General features: G+C 41.8%; 1 long non-coding RNA gene across 1 annotated transcript; it reads left to right on the top strand.

Annotated features, from left to right (window-relative positions):
* The first annotated feature begins 9,813 nt into the window (after nucleotides 1-9,813).
* On the top strand, nucleotides 9,814-12,803 carry LOC103653592 (uncharacterized). Its single transcript, XR_565576.3, has 2 exons — nucleotides 9,814-10,608; nucleotides 12,392-12,803. It is a non-coding gene; the product is annotated as an uncharacterized lncRNA (long non-coding RNA).
* The last annotated feature ends 5,263 nt before the right edge of the window (nucleotides 12,804-18,066 follow it).

The raw sequence follows: 18,066 nt of genomic DNA, 5'->3' as shown, positions 1-18,066 counted from the left end.
CGAGCACCTTAGCTATATCAAGTGGTATCAGATTTCCAGGTTGATCGGTGAGTTTATCGAGTGTTTTTTTCTCCTACAGTCTACAAAACCACATAAAAATTCAGGTTAGACCTTATCCCAGCACCCTTTTGAGCCTCGCACTTTCTTTCAATAATCTGCATTGTTGAATTTGTGTGCTTTCACGTCATTTGTTGTTGGTCGCATTGTGTTTTCCACCATTCAAACCCTAGCGTGCCGCCACCATCTCCCGTTTGATCACGCCACAAACCGAGTCAACGCCGTTTCCTTATTTTTCTCCTTCGGTTACGCCAAAAAAAACAGAAACAAAAAAAAAGGAAAAAAAACGAAAGAGAAAGGATAGAACCAGAGAACAAACAAAAAATAGGGAAAGAAAACAAAGCGGTTGTCTCATCTCGGTCGTTTTTAACCATAACTTGAGGTACCTTCCTTAAACCTGGCATAACTTTTCGCTCGGTTGTTCAAAAAATCTGAAATTTTTACAGGAGCTTGTTGACACCATTCTGAGGCTAGCCAAACTTGCCTACGGCCTGTTTGGTTTTGACAAAATTGTCAAAAAAATCAGGAAAATAAAGAAAAGAATTCGTCAAAGCTCTTGCATAGAGAACTTGCTCTTTTTCTGTAGACCACATCTGATCTCTGTTTTAGGTGAAACTTGGTGTAGCTCCTATTTTGTTGCTTCTTGTGCTGAGAAAAATATCAAAAAAATCATACAAAAAAGAAAAACAAAATCACCTGTGATTCCTACTAGTGCATTTTTGGTCTCGCTAGTACAATATTTACGGTACTGCCATTCTGCTAGTTCCATCCGTCCTTTGCACTTGTGGCCAGCAATATAGTTTCGTGTTTTGCACTATAGTTCAACTTTGTATTATTGTTTGATCGTGCTAATCCTTGACTTGAGTGCAGCCTACCCAGAACTCCACATATTTCTACGACGAGCAGGTTTCTGTTTCTCCAGGCAATCGCTCATCCAATCTTTCACCGGTTCCACCTGTTGGTTGCAGTTCACCACTGTGGCTTGGTAAGAACGGATAAGAACTTAATAACAGCATTCCATTGAGCGAGTTGTTACCACCATTCCCCTATTGTCGTCGGTTTTTCTCCTTTTGGTGTTTTGGTGTTTGCGCTAACTATGGCAGGAGCACACGACACGGTGGATGCCCAGTTGTAGGAAGTAAGGGGACAAGTTGATGGACTTGCTGCTGACATTAGGACGATGCATGAACGGCTTGATTCAACGATCACCTCGATGACCGCGCGTTTCAACCAGCTTGACCTTGCTCAAACGGCGACTCGCACCACACTCGACACCATCCTGGCACGCCTTGATGCGTTGACCACAAGGATGGAGCAGGACTACGGCGGTGACACTGAGCAGGAAGATGGAGATCGTCGTGGTCGTGCACGCCGTGTGGTTCGTCATCCCCCTAATGACTTATTTGCTAAGATTAAATTTAAAATTCCATCTTTTAATGGTAAATATGATCCTGCTGCATATCTTGATTGGGAATTGGAGGTAGAACAGAAATTTTCATGCCATGGTATTCCTGCTAATAGCCAAGTGAAGGCTACCATTAGTGAATTTACTGATTTTGCTTTAATTTGGTGGCGTGAGTATAAACAAAAACTTCCCATTAACAGTGTCACTACTTGGATCCAATTAAAAACTGCCATGCGCCACAGATTTGTTCCTTCCTATTATGCCCGTGATTTTCTTAACAAAATGCAGCGTTTTCAACAAGGTTCACAATCTGTTGAGGAATATTACCAGGAGTTACAAAAGGGTATGCTTCGTTGTGGTTTGGTTGAGTCGGATGACGCTGCTATGGCGCGTTTTCGTGGTGGTTTGAACAGGGAAATTCAGGATATATTTGATTATAATGATTATTTTGATATAACCACATTGTTTAAATATGCTTGCAAAGCTGAACATGAAGTGCAGGGACGATGATCAAAGATATATACTAACTCTTTTGCAGGCCGGGGTTCGACACACAGCTCAACTCCTTCCAGCCCTGCACCTTCTACGCCTAGCACTACACCGCGCACAGGGACGGCCAAGCCAGCGGCGCCGCCTGCCAAAGGCGCCGTTTCTTCCACAAGACGTACACGGGATATTCAGTGCCATCGTTGCAGAGGGTTTGGGCACATGATTGGGGACTGCCCAAACAAGCGTACCTTGCTTATACGTGACAATGGTGAGTACTATTCAGCCAGTGATTCCGAGGAAACTAGTCATGCTATGATTGCCACTAACCATGCAGAAAATGAGGAAGTCCACGTTGATCCCATTGACGCCGATAGGTATGAGAGTCTTGTTGTGCAGCGTGTTCTCAGTACACAGGTTGCCCAGGCCAAAAAAAAATCAGCGACACACTCTATTCCATACCAAGGGCGTTGTGCACGAACGGTCGATTCGCATCATCATCGATAGTGGCAGCTGCAACAATTTGGCAAGTACAGCTTTGGTAGAGAAATTATCCTTGCCCACTCGCACACACCCACATTTGTATCACATTCAATGGCTTAATGATGGTGGTAAAATAAAGGTAACACGTTCGGTACGTGTCCTCTTTTCGCTGGGTTCTTATTCTGATTATGCTGATTGCGATGTTATTCCTATAGAAGCATGCTCTATGTTATTTGGTTGACCTTGGCAATATGGTACTGATAGTTTACATCATGGTCATTCAAATCATTATTCTTTCATGTTTAAAGGCTAGAAAATAATTATACATCCAATGACCCCTGACCAAATTTTGAAAGATGATCTTACTAGGGCTGCTAAAACTGCACAACAAGTCAAATCGACATCAACCGCACCTATTAAATCTGAAATCAAGTTGCACTCTCCTATTTTACTTGCTACACGTGCTGATTTTGATGATCTCCATGAAGCTCATATGCCCTGTTATGCACTCGTATGCTCGTGCATGCTTGTTCCGCTTGATGATGCACCGTCTTTGGATATACCTCCTGCTGTTGTTAACCTTTTGCAGGAGTATGCTGATGTTTTTCCTATGGACTTACCACCGGGTCTTCCTCCACTCCGTGGCATTGAGCATCAGATCGATCTCATCCCCGGCGCTTCTCTTCCGAATCGCGCCCCGTACCGTACAAATCCAGATGAGACGAAGGAGATCCAGCGCTAGGTGCAGACGCTGCTTGATAAAGGTTACATTCGTGAGTCTCTTAGCCCTTGCTCGGTTCCTGTTTTACTCGTTCCAAAGAAAGATGGGTCATGGTGTATGTGCGTAGATTGTCATGCTATTAATAACATCACAGTTCGTTATCGATATCCTATTCCACGCCTTGATGATATGTTAGATGAGCTTAGTGGTGCCGTTATTTTCTCTAAGGTTGATTTGTGTAGCGGTTACCATCAGATTAGAATGAAACTAGGAGATGAATGGAAAACGGTTTTTAAAACAAAATTTGGTTTATATGAATGGTTGGTGATGCCATTTGGATTGACTAATGCTCCCAGCACCTTTATGCGTTTAATGAACGAAGTTCTACGGGCCTTCATAGGTTTGTTTGTTGTTGTTTATTTCGATGATATCCTTATTTACAACAAGTCTATAGAGAAGCATTTTAGAACATTTGCGTGTTATTTTTGATGCTTTGCATGCTGCTCGCTTGTTTGGTAACATGGAAAAGTGCACATTTTGCACGCAACGTGTCTCGTTTCTTGGTTACGTGGTTACTCCGCAGGGCATTGAGGTGGATAGCAGCAAGGTTGAAGCCATTCAGGACTGGCCTACACCAACGACGGTCACCCAAATTCGGAGTTTTCTTGGACTTGCAGGATTTTACCGCCGTTTTGTGCATGATTTTAGCTCCATCGCTGCCCCTTTGCACGAACTCACAAAGAAAGGTGTGTCTTTTGCTTGGGACCCCCACAAGAAGAGGCGTTCAACACTTTGAAAGATAAGTTAACCCATGCTCCACTCTTACAATTGCCCGACTTTCAGAAAGTGTTTGAACTTGAATGTGATGCTAATGGTATTGGGTTAGGTGTTGTTTTGTTACAAGAAGGAAAACCGATTGCTTATTTCAGTGAAAAATTAAGCGGTGCTAGCTTGAGATATTCTACTTATGATAAGGAACTTTATGCTTTAGTTCGCACTTTGCAAACATGGTAGCACTACCTTTGGCCTCGTGAGTTTATAAGTCATTCTGATCATGAGGCTTTAAAACATATTCGTACCCAAACAAATCTGAATCGTCGTCATGCTAGTTGGGTAGAATTCATCGAGTCCTTTCCTTACATCATTAAACACAAGAACGAGAAGGAAAACATCATTGTTGATGCGTTGTCCCATAGATATACCATGCTTTCACTGTTATAATTTAGAATCTTTGGCTTGCAAACTGTGAAAGATCAATATGTGGATGATGCTGATTTTAAATATTTTTATATACATTGTAAGGATGGCAAAACCTGGGGAAAATTTCACATACAGGATGGATTTTTGTTCCGCGCTAACAAGCTGTGTATTCCAGCAAGCTCGGTTCATTTTTTGTTGCTGCAGGAAGCTCATGGAGGCGGTCTCATGGGGCACTTTGGCGTTTACACGACACATGAGGTGCTGGCCGCACACCTCTTTTGGCCTCGGATGCGCCGTGATGTTGAGCGTCTTGTTGCACGTTGCACTACTTGCCAGAAAGTTAAGTCACGTTTGGGCAACTATGGTTTGTATATGTCTTTGCCTGTCCCTTCTTCTCCTTGGCTTGACATTTCTATGGACTTTGTTTTGGGCTTCCCTAGAACTAAGAAGGGGAGTGATAGTATTTTTGTGGTTGTTGATAGATTCTCTAAAATGGCTCACTTTATACCTTGTCATAAAACTGATGATGCTAGCATTGTTGCTGAATTGTTCTTTAGAGAAATTATTCGTTTACATGGTATTCCAAAAACAATAGTCTCTGATCGCGATGCTAAGTTTCTAAGCCATTTTTGGAGATCTCTTTGGAGTAAATTGGGAACTAAATTGTTGTTTAGCACTACTTGTCACCCTCAGACTGATGAACAAACTGAGGTAGTAAATAGAACTTTATCTACCATGCTTAGGGTTGTTTTAGACAAGAATTTGAGACGTTGGGAGGATTGTTTGCCTCATGTTGAATTTGCTTACAATCATGCCACACATTCTTCTACAAAGATGTGCCCTTTCTAGATTGTTTATGGTTACATCCCTAGGGCACCTATTGATTTGATTTCACTTAATGCTTCGAACGCCCCACATGTAGATGCTGCTGCACATGTTGAACAAATGATTACCATGCATGAACAAATGAAACAGAACATTGCTGCTACTAATGCAAAAAAATCAGGTTGCTGGTAGTAAAGGAAGAAAACTTGTTACTTTTGAGCTAGGTGATATGGTTTGGTTGCACTAGAGAAAGGATTGGTTTCCTACTTTGCGCCGTTCTAAATTAATGCCTCGTGCTACTGGTCCTTTTAAGGTGCTAACAAAGATTAATGATAATGCTTATATCCTTGACCTGCCTGCGGAATTTGGTGTTTCCACTAGTTTTAATGTTGCAGATTTGAAACCATATATGGCCGAGGATGAGGAGTTGCCGTCGAGGATGACTTCATTTCAAGAAGGGGAGGATGATGAGGACATCACTATGAGTACGACTACACCAGCAGCACCTCCACATCAAGGGCCAATCACTCGGGCCTGTGCCAGAGATCTTAACTATGTCATGCTACTGAAGAATGAGGGCCCAGAAGAATAGACGACCAACCCAACTGCGGCCCATAGTGGACGACCTAGGGTTGGCCGCCCCTAGGGGCTGCGACCCCTCTCTATTTATCCAGGAGCTACGCCTCCTTTGTTCTTCGAGTTTTGTTTTACGTTAGCTTTAGCTACTCTCGAACACGCGCAAATCAACGCTGTCTTCGTGTATTCAGAACTCCACCCTTGAGTAATAGATTAGATTGCTCGCATCTTTTTCTTGTTCGTTCTTCGATTGCGCACAGGAAACGATCTTCGTGATCAGGCCGATCTCGCATCAGCAAGGTCGGTAACCACATGAAGTTGGTTCAGCGATTGCATTGGCGCCTCGGGCTTGCTCATCGTTGTTGGATCACAAGGGTCATCTTCCGCCAAATCGGAATTATCTCCACTCGCCGAAAGATCGGGCACCTCAGCTATATCATTATTCCCATTGTTGCTGCAGGTTACGAGTCACCTTGATTGTGATTGATGTTAAGTGTCGGTGGGCTCGGCCTTCTTATATAAGTATATCCCATCTTTAGCTTCTTTATTGAGGATTGTCATTGAGCTAGCATATATTTCAAGATTAGAAATAATTTATAACATTTGAAAGTATATTTCTTTGAATCACTTTTGTAATCACTCCGATAAATATAATGTAAATTTGATGGGACTTGTAACTTTTTGTAATAAAGAAATTCCGCTGCAAATGTTGGTGAGTGATTTGTGTTTACTTAATCTTGCAATCCTGGTTGTAAGTGGTTTATCCGGGGTCTTTGGGACACTCAGACAGATCCTGCTAAGTTATCTGGTGCACATGCATAGCCGTCTGAGGTCTTTGAGACAATGGCAGGTGCATGTGGGCCCAATAACTTGGGAGGTTCTGCTACAACTGGTATCGGAGCAAGATTAAGTATAATACGGTCACACGTATTTTCAAAATAAAGTTTTGATTTCGAAAAACCTATCTTCAACCAAACACATTGTTTGGTTTTGAAAAATAGATTTGAAAAACTATAATGCTAGTGACATCCTCTGTTAAGCCCTAAATTAAGGACTACTAGGTGGCTTAGTTCAGAATACTAACCCACAACCTAGGAAGGGTAATGCATACGTGTGTAATGTTATTTTTGAGGCCATTCAGTTTTGAATGGATCCACGCTCAGGTAAGGTGAGATGTGAGAGCATGACCGAACAAACGTCGGTCTAGGGGAGAGCATAAAAAGCGCTTGATTATATACATGTTAGACATATGTATATAGGAAGGCTACGATGTGGAGTATTTATGTTTCCGGGATTCGGTATCCCATGGATGTGTATGGGTATACAAACATGGGAATACTGAGAAGTGTAATGTACTTGTAATGACACACCTACGCTCAGGTAAGAAGGTGAGTTACCATAATGAGCTGCCCTATGGTTAAAGTGTGGCAGCGGCGCCTATGCGTGGCTCAGCGCTTAATGATGAGCTGGCCTGCATATAGAAATATATGGAGTATAAACTATGATAAACTGTCATGTGTGAATTGCATCATTGGGAAATGGGCTGTGATGAAAATTTCTGTAGATACACTAACTTCGAACTCGTATGTGTAGCTGACGACTAGCAATATATCGAGAGAGACGTAGTTATGCCACCGATATAGAACGTTATTGCCACATTATGTTGGCAAAATCAATGAGGACAGGACGAGCATGCATCATGATTGTTGCATTGTGTTTGTTGTTTGCGCACAAAAATGCTTCCCTCACCTTTATTCTAATAATTGGTGATTATGAACGAACAAGCTTCCCTCATCTTTATTCCGATAATAAATAATTGGAAAATGTGTGCATGACTGTCCTAAAAGAAATTTCTAGTTTTGTTTGTTGTGTCCTTAGACATTTGTTTATGTGGCCTGTGATTCTTCTTAGTTTGACCGCTAGTGCAACTTGGGTGTGTTTTCGTGCTTGTGTGATGGTATAATGCTGGTAATTTGTTTGCATAAACCCAAGGCTAGGCTATGCCACTCGTTTAGTGAACCATAACCCAAATCATTATCAGTCCTTTGAAATCCTTCCAAGTTTCTAAGCATGGATGAAGTTGAATTTTTCCGTTATTATTACATGACCAAGCTCATACCTACAAATGCTTAGATAGTCTCTTTATTAGACCTAAGATGCATTCGGACTTCAAATAAGGATTTTGAGTCCGTGTTCTTGACAATTAACTTGTAACTCTCTTTGTGGTCATGTTTTCATCCTAAACCATCCCTTAGATCGGTTGTGCAAGCTGATATCCCTATTTCAGTTTGCGTCTCCATCAAGATCACATTGTTGCTTTTTCAGACCAACCTAGGAAAGGAATGCCTAATAGTTTTTCTTGAATTTGATGCCTTTAGTTTTCTCATATCTCTCGAAGGCATACCAATTTAATCTTCCGATCATTTTCCTGCGTATCTAATCAGACACTCATCCTTGACCTTGAAATTGCTGTGATGGGCATAGAAATATGCTTGGGGCTAAAATAACAGTCTCCCATTGTACTCATTCATCAACAAGTTTAGGTTATGGCCATATCTTGTTCGTTTCACAGATCCATGATCTATTTGGCTCTCTACTTGTAACCATTCTTATAGGTGGAGACTATTTTGTATATTGTCATCCTGGCTCAGTCTATTTGTGTCGCGTGAGATTTCTTATTGGTTATGTCTGGTAATGGTGTTATGATTTAAATTGATGGTGCCGCGACAAAACCGAGGGCCTCCTGTGGGTGATCAACACATGGTTGAGCTACTTAGCACGCGTTGGTATCACAGTTAGTAATCATAATCCATTATGAGACTATATCAATATGTTATCTTTACGCAAATTGTTCTTACCACGTGAGATTCATTATCGGTGCTAGTTCGATGATGGTGTCCTAGTTAATGACTTATGGTGCCGCGTAAAGCCGAAATTCTCATGTGGCGGCCGACACATGGTAGTGTTGTTCGGTACGCTGGTATCGAAGTCTCTGGCTATGATCCATTATGGAACTACACTGACATGTTATCTTTCGTAGACTACTTCCTTGAAATGATTTCTATGTTGTTTGTCAGAATGATCAAGCCACACATGTCATCGTTGTTGGATCAAAAGAGTATATAACTCTGATGTATTCCTTAAGTAAAGTTCTTACCAGTTCAGAAGTTTTCATCAAAAATTGAAACCTATCTGTATCTAATCATGTGATAAACTCACCTATTTCATGTGGGGACTCCTTTCTCTTGATCTTAGTGGCAACTACACACATGGAACCTTGCATCGATAGTGTGATACATGTTATATTCCCTAGAGAAACCAACATCTTGGAGTACTCATCTCTACTCGGAATTGTCTTATGATTATCGCTGATATGGACATGAGTTACATGCTTCTCTACTCTTAAAAGTCTTTCGCTCTGAATCTCGGGACGAGATTCTTTTAAGGGGGAGGGCTGTAACACCCCAGGTGTTATCTCCCATTAAACAGCGAGTATGGACTTAAGCAAGGAATGCTAGTGTGAGTAACGATTTCGATATTATGTCTATCTCCGATTCCCGAGATTATTCGAGAAATCTCATTTAGCTTGGAATTTAATCATCTCACAAAAGTTCGAGTTTGGTGTCATGTTCAAAGGATTTCTCAAAGTTTGGATTGTCATACGAGGTGACGGATCCTATGCTGGTTGGATTACTCAGTTAAGTAAATACCAACTTTGGAAAAATGCCTGGCAATACATTTAGACTCTACGCGTTACAAGAGTAAATCGTGCGCAAGGTTAATAATATAAGTTGTTTCTTCAACACGTTCTTTTGACGACAAAATCGAGTGTACCTTAGTAGATAGGCTTTCGACTTACTTCAACTCAATCGTGTAGAGCAATTAATTGGATTGTTTTTCTAGCAAATTGACCAATACAGATAAATCAAATCTTCGGGATGAAAGTAGATGAGTTTAACTGATTCCGAGAATATATGTGATTTTCTTTTTAAAAAAAGGGAAAATTAAAAAAAAAATCTAAGAAAAATCTTCTACCGCCGCCCTAGCCTTCGATCCTATCTCCCTGGGATTTTACCAGCCGCGCTCGCTTGCCGTCTTCATCTTTCCCAGCCGATCCCCTCTCCCTCACGGCGTCCTCTCCCATGGCCGTCGGCCCTCCCTGCCATGGTGGTCACGCCGCTGCTCGTCCTCGCTGCTCCCCAGTGCTCGGCCAGGGAGCTTCCTTTCCTCTCGCGCCCATCTCCCTCTCGCCTTTCCTTGCTCGCCAGCCATGTCCCTGGCGCCCGTTCCGGCTACAGTCTCCCCCATGGTGGCTCTTTGGTCCTTTTCTGCAGCTGGTCAGCATCCCATCCCCTTCCCTCTCTGCTGATGTCCGCGGCACCCAGAATCCTTCCCAGACGCGCTCGACCCCCTTCCTGCAGCCGGCCGTCGTTTCCCCTCGCTGCTCTTGGAGCCGGTCGTCCCCGTCGTGAGCCCCTTCTTGGTCGCCTCTCTTTTTTCCCCATCCGGCCGTCGTTCTTCAGAACAGGTCATCACGGCGCCTCAGTCCAACGCGCCGCTGCATCGCCCTTTCTAGCGTCGGCCTTGGAACCGCTTCCCCTAGCGCCCCAGTCGAGCTCGCCTAGGCCGCGGCCTCGCCGAACCGTGCAGCCCCTGCTCTCCTTCCCCAGCCGCGCTTAGCCCAGCCCTCCCTCCTAGCTCCCTGCTCTTTTCCATCGCCCAAGATTTGGCCAGCGCTCTCCCTACTCGCCTCTACCCTGCTGCTCCCCTATGTGTTGTGCGATGGGGAATTTTTAGTTGCGGCAATCGCTATCTGAACCTCCAATGTTCATGTTCTTTTGGTGTGCAATTTCAGGTACTCTACAAGCAATTGTTTGTTCTGTTCCTGCTCTAGTTCTTTGCTGCATTTTCTGAATTAGGGAGCAAATTGGGAATTAGAACAGCAAATGAGTAACTCCAGAGAGCTGTCTCTTTTGAGGTTTTATTTTGATCAGGTTTAGAAAATCAGATTATTGCAATTGCTAGAGGTATGACTAACTGTCAAATGCACAATGGCTGAATATGCCGTAGATTTCTATAGTAGGAATACAAAGCTTTATTTTCTGCTTTCTAGAACTGAATTGCTGATGTAGTGCATTGCAATTAGTTTTCTGATTTGAGCACTTTGTTTGTGAAATTGGATTGAGCAAATGGAGAATGGCCATTGGTCCTACTGTTACTAGTGTTGTGTTGTTTCTTAGTTCAATTTTATGACTTTGGTCTCTGATCTGTGGGATTTCTGCTCGGCCAGCACCAGAAGTGTGCACACCTGCACAGAACTACAAGGACTATGCTCATGATATCGTGTGATAAATGAAGTTGGGAGGGGGGCAAATTGCCAAATTTGCACACGTTAGGGCTCTAGTGAGTTATTCAAGTAGTTATGGTCCTTTTAGCTCATCTAATTGGTAATATGTATGCTGTGTTACATTAGATGGTTTTAACTCTACTTTAAGATAAGGTGTTAGTAATATTTGGAGTACTAAGCACATGATAGTTGTAGAAGCCAAATAGGAGCTAACTTGAATGTATTGTTGTTTAGAGCTACAGGTACAATTTTAATTGCGCAGCTAATTTAACAAAATAAGCCATGTTTTCTGTAGAAATGTTATATAGGAAACTTGTAGATAATTTATTTATCTCACTTGTGTAAAAATTTCATGACCATAAGCTTAGCAGTTTAGAAGTTATGCTTCTCTAAAGTCCAGTTTCAGAATCTGTCTAAATTCTGCACAAATTTTGAAAATTGGATTGTTTGGCTAAGCTAAACTGAGAAACAGCTCTTAGTAATTATAGGAAACTTGTAGTACATTTCTTAAGCTTCCCAACAAATTTTGGAGCACTCTTTTTGGTAGTCATGAGACCAAGTTACAACTGTTTGAACTAGAGTCTGAATTTGTCCAAATCTGGACAGAGAAGTCTGTTTGTATTAATTGACTTTGATATGTATTGAATTAACCTGAGATGTTTATAAATGAATTGTAGACAATTTTATTAGCTTTCTAAAAAGTCTAGGATCACCTGATTTGGATGCCTGAAACTCTAGTTATGGATTTTTCAAGTAAGTATTTGAATTCTGTCCGAATCTGGACAGAATTTATGTTTAGCACTGTTTGCCCTTTCTAAAGGTCGAATCTCATTGTGATGATAATACCAAAGTTGTAGAGGACTTCGTAAGCTTTCCAGAAAGTCCTAGTTCACTATTTTTGGATAAATATATTATGAGTTATGAGGAAAACAAGTAACTACTGTGCTGCTGTCCAGAATTTCAGCAAGTATTAAAATGATTTGCTTGGAGTTTCTTTTGTGTAGGTCACCAGGTTTGGTTAGTTCTTGATTGGTTGATTGGTAGTCTTGTGGTTTTAAGTGTGACGTAAGTACCTTGTAATTTTGTAATAAAGTTTAGGTTATAAATGCCTTTGTTTCCTAAAAGTTGAGTATGATTAACTCCAAGTGTGTGATTGTTATGGAGTTAAAATTATCTAGTGTTTGCTCATAGGAATTGTGATGACTTGTTTTAAGTATTTATCCTCTTTAGTAAAAATTATCTATTTTGTGTTCTCTTGCTCATGCTCATATGCACTGTGCATCTCCAATAGGTACGCTAGATGATTATGCGAATGGGAGAGCATGGATCAGGATGGATCACAAGGTGGCTTTGATGGCCCCATCCCGATATGGACGACTTGATCAAGTGTCAGGATTTTTGAGGCTCGCCAAGCGGACATCATCTAACCATACTAACCTAGTGTTATTCTAGGAAAGCCCCGGTGCATTTGCCAGCTCCTTCTGTTTTAAAAAGTTTTAGCACCTTGAATGATGCATTAGGTGATAGGAGTTGTGTGATCAAACAGTTGATGCATTTCCTTCCTTGATTAAACAACCCTAATACCCGTTTTATGAAAATTTAGTGATGCTTAGCCCTGCTTATTAATTTAGGATTGTTTTTAAAATATGATGTGTTACATGGGATATGGGAATTTATGAAATAAAAGAATTTGTGATGATGAACCCATTGTGGTCATGATGGTTTCATCATTCAAGTAGGGTACCTCTCTTAGGTATCAAGTTTTGGGAAATAATATGTAATGTAGACCAGACGTTGAGCAGGAAAGTTTGCCTGTCTGTGTCGATTAAGGACCGTTCGATGTAGGCCTGTTGTGGTGGAGACTTTGCAACTAGCCACATGCTCCGGTAAGCCTGAACCTGGCTATTCCATACGTGAAAAGACAATCATGCACTGGGCGTGCGAGATGGTGGGAGTATCGTGTACCCTCCTGGCTAGAGGCTGTACGGAGGAGTACTGTGCTCCCGGGTAGCGCGGACCGGTTCACGTTGTTGTTGGGACCATGCTTCGTCGCCGAAGGTCCTGCAGAAAGAAACAACTTCGGCTGAAGCTGCTCGTACGTGATGACGAAGGTACCATTCATGAAGCTTCGGTATTGCAGCATATCCGAAGATGAAGGGTCGAACCGACTTAAAGATAGAATGACCCTTTAGCCCATAAGGGTCTGAGTCATTGTTGTAAACTTTTATGCGGGGCATGATTGTAATTCCTCACAGGCTGTGTCCTGTGCCTATAAATAGTGAACAGTATTCCTTTACTGTTCACGCATTCCTGTAATTGCAAACGCATCACTCGGGAATTATTATCTGTCAAGGCAAAGGTATAAATGTACCTAAACATCATGTTTTAACATTTTAGATTCATATAATAAGATATGCGAATGATGTCATTTATTTCTGATATATTTATCTTTAATGTTTCACATTTTATATTACTTTGTATTACTTTGTAAGTTTAATTACGAAGGTGAAACCTTCGTAATATTCTGCTCGTGGTCTTCGTCCGAAGTTCATTAAATCCTTGGGGAGATAATGTTTCAGCGGACGAAGGGCATTAATATTTAACATTTTATGTTGCCTTGTTCTTAATTCATAGTATTTGAGAACAAGTCCCCAACATTGGCGTCCACCTCCGGTGAACTCACTTCCACTTTTCTGAGACAATGACTTCGTTCAAGAACCAAGCTGGAACTGCTTAGGCTCCGAAGCTGATTCTCCCGATAACAGGCGGTTCATGCTCAGAGCCGGCTAACAAGAAACAGAAGAAGGAGGCACAGAGAAGAGTACAACATGTAGGGGTACAAGGACCCTTCATCAAGTCAAGATGGTCTCACATTCCAATTACCTTCTCTCAAGAGGATCTTCAGCTCAAGGATTACCCACACAACGATGCTATGGTTATCTCTTGTGTGATCAAAGGATTTCTGGTCCATAATGTTTTGGTTGATACAGGCAGTGCAGCTGATATCATATTTGCTAAGGCCTTCAGACAGATGCAAGAGCTCGAAGACAAGATCCATGATGCCACATCCCCTTTGTGGCTTCGGAGGAAGGCAGATTGTAGCACTTGGAAAAATCACAATGCCAGTAACCTTCGGATTTATTAACAACACAAGGACTGAACAAGTTGTGTTCGACATTGTTGACATGGAATACCCTTACAATGCAATCATTGGTCGTGGTACTCTCAATGCCTTCGAAGCAATTCTTCATCCAGCATATCTTTGCATGAAGATACCTTCGAAACAAGGACCTATCGCCATTCATGGAAGTCAGGAAGCTGCCAGAAGGGCCGAAGGAAACTGGACAGACTCAAAGGCAATCCATAACATAGATGGAGCTGAAGCTTGTGAGCAGTACAAGTTTAGAAGGGAGAAAGCTGCTTCGGCCGATCAGCCGAAACCCATGCTTTTATGTGAGGACATAGCAGAGCAGAAGGTGCTATTGGGATCCCAACTGTCTGAAGAACAGGAGAAAACCTTGATAAGGTTTCTGTTCAACAACAAAGATGTTTTTGCATGGTCAGCCAATGATCTTTGTGGAGTCAACAGGGATGTTATTGAACATTCGCTCAATGTTGACCCATCCTTTAGAACTAGAAAGCAGAGACTTCGGAAGATGTCTAATGACAAGGCCGAAGGTGCTCGGAATGAAGTAAAAAGGCTCCTTAGTGCCGGAGTTATCAGAGAGGTAAAATACCCAGAATGGCTGGCTAACACTGTTATGGTAAAAAAGGCCAATGGTAAATGGAGAATGTGTATCGATTTTACTGATCTCAACAAGGCCTGTCCAATGGACGAGTTTCCATTGCCAAGGATAGATTCTCTAGTCGATGCAGCAGCTTCATCAGAGCTTATGAGTCTGCTGGATTGTTATTTAGGCTATCATCAAATTTGGATGAAGAAGGAGGATGAGCCAAAAACCAGCTTCATAACCCCTAGTGGAACATATTGTTACCTTCAGATGCCTGAGGGGCTCAAGAATGCTGGAGGAAGCTTCAGCAGAATGACAGCGAAGGTTCTTCATTCTCAGATAGGCAGAAATGTGCTAACTTATGTTGATGATATCATTGTAAAAAGCACGAAGCAAGATAATCACATTGCTGATCTGCAGGAGACCTTCGCTAATTTTAGACAGGCTGGTTTAAAGTTGAACCCAGAAAAATGTGTCTTCGGGGTGAAGAAAGGGAAATTTCTTGGTTGTCTAGTCTCAACAAAAGGGATTGAAGCTAATCCAAATAAAATCGAAGCTATCCTTCGAATGGAGCCACCAAGTACAAAAAAGGGAGCTCAAAGATTGACAGGAAGACTGGCATCTCTCAACAGATTTATATCTAGATCAGCAGAGAGAAATTTACCATTTTTCGAAGTGCTGAAATCAGCTGAAGTTTTTCAATGGGGACCAGTTTAGCAGAAAGCCTTCGAAGAGCTAAAGCAATATTTGATAGACCTAACAACACTAACTCCACCAACGCCAGGGGCTCCTCTGTTGTTATATGTGGCAGCTTCGCACTCAGCGGTAAGTGCAGCACTTGTCCAGGAGAAGCTTGAAGGTCAAGTCAAAAAGCAAGCCCCAATATACTTTGTTTCTGAAGTTCTTAGTTTATCAAAGAAAAATTACACAGAGTTGGAGAAGGTGTTGTATGCTGTTTTAATGGCCTCCAGGAAGCTTCGGCACTATTTTCAGGCATACAATATAGTTGTTCCTTCTTCACAACCGTTGAAGGATATTATGAGAAATAGAGAAGCTACTGGAAGGGTTGGAAAATGGGCTACGGAGCTCAATGAATTTTGTATTGATTATGTGCATAGATCTTCGATTCAATCTCAAGCATTGGCAGACTTCATTGCTGACTGGACGCCAGGGGCTCAGGAAGAAGAAACGAATAAAGATGCTAAAGTTTGGACAATATTTTGTGATGGATCTTGGGGAACCTTCGGAGCAGGAGCAGCTGCTGTGTTGGTTGCACCTTCCAAAGTTAAAACTTGTTATGCAACATGACTTGATTTCAGTTGCACAAATAATATTGCTGAGTACGAAGCTTTACTTTTGGGTCTTCAGAAGTTAAAGGCGATGGGAATCAGAAGGGCGGTTCTAAAAATTGATTCCCAAGTTATTTCTGGTCATATTGATAAAAGTTATAAAGCAAGAGATCCGAAGCTTGAAAAATATTTAGACACGGTCCGAAGGATTGAGGCTTCCTTTGAAGGCTTTTCTGTTAAAAATATTCCTCGTGGAGAAAATGAATATGCTGATTTATTAGCTAAGTCAGCAGCACAGGGGCTGCCCTTACCTTCGGAAGTATTTTTTGAAACAATAAAAGCACCTTCGGTTGAGCTTCTTGAAAGAGCGATCCTCAATATATCCCCTGTTTATAGTGAAGACTGTAGAACTGAGATCATCTCTTTCCTTCAGGGTAACTTTCTTTCAGATGACGAAGCTTATAACAGGAGGATAGAGGCAAGAGCTCGACCATATGTTATAATAGAAGGGGAACTATACAAGCGTGGGGTCTGTTCTCCGTTACTCAAGTGTTTATCCAGAGCCAAAGGTATAGAATTGATGAAAGAAATACATGCAGGCTTATGTGGATCTCACATTGGATCTAGGCCTTTGCTTGGAAAAGTTTTCCGTCAAGGATTTTATTGTCCAAAGGCAGCGTCGGATGCAGCAGAATTAGTTCAAAAGTGCGAAGGTTGTCAGAAATGTGCAAGAGATCAAAAACAACCTTCGTCTTTAACTCAGTTAATACAACCTACTTGGCCGTTGCAAAGGTGGGGCCTTGATTTGTTAGGTCCGTTACCACCAGCACAAGGCAACTTAAGATATGTTGTAGTGGCAGTGGAATATTTTTCTAAGTGGATTGAGGCAAAGCCTTTAGCCACAATAACTTCGGTCACTATTCAAAAGTTTTTCTGGCAAAATATTGTTTGTCGCTTCGGAGTGCCGAAGGCCATTACTGTGGATAATGGGACACAGTTTGATTCCGAAGCTTTCAGAGAATTTTGCGATCAAATTGGCACGAAGATCCATTTCGCATCAGTTCGACATCCAGAGTCAAATGGACTTGTTGAAAGAGGTAATGGGATTATAATGACAGGAATAATGAAGTTAATCTTCAATCAGCCCAGGGGAAAGTGGCCAGACGAATTAATCAAAGTGGTGTGGAGCCATAACACAACAGTATCAAGATCAACAAGCTTTACACCATTCAAACTATTGTTTGGTGACGAAGCAATAACTCCGAAAGAAGCTAAAGCAGGATCAATAAGAATAGTAGCTTCGGCAGAAGACGAAGCTGAAGCTGATTACTCTGTGGAAAAAGATGCTATAGAAGGGATCAGGCTTCAAGTTGTGGAAAACGTCAACAAATAACAAGCTGAAATAATAAAATGGCGTGATAGAAAGGTTAGGCTAAAGAACATTGAACCAGGACACTTGGTGCTTCGAAGAGTAGCCAACCCTGAGACAGTAGGCAAATTACAGCTGAAGTGGGAAGGACCTTTTTTGGTAGTATTTTCGTCAAGACCCGGTTCCTACAGATTGAAGGATATGGACGGCAACGACATTCCTAGATCATGGAATGCGGATGAGCTTCGGCGATATTATGTTTAGCTTGATGTAATTTTTTCTATTCTTTTTTGTGGCACCCTTTTCCTTTCCAAAGGGGAGAAAGGTTTTTAATGGGGCCACAACATGTAATTTTTCTTTTCCTTATTTCAATTCTATAAGAGTGATATCCCCCAAAAATGTAAATGTAAATGCAAAGGGAAAAGAAAAGAAAACAGGGAGAAGCTCAAAAGTCGTTCCTAAGGGAATGCAGAGCTTACAGCGAAAAATAAACGCTGATTCCGCCGAAAGTAAAAGGCGAAGAAGCTCCTAAGGGAGGCTTACAGCGAAAAATAAACGCTGATTCCACCGAAAGTAA

The sequence above is a fragment of the Zea mays genome, chromosome 4 (assembly GCF_902167145.1).
Source record: "Zea mays cultivar B73 chromosome 4, Zm-B73-REFERENCE-NAM-5.0, whole genome shotgun sequence".
NCBI classification, from domain to species: Eukaryota; Viridiplantae; Streptophyta; class Magnoliopsida; order Poales; family Poaceae; genus Zea; species Zea mays.
The sequence above is the reverse complement of the archived record's forward strand: the minus strand, read 5'-3'. Positions and strand labels throughout refer to the sequence as shown.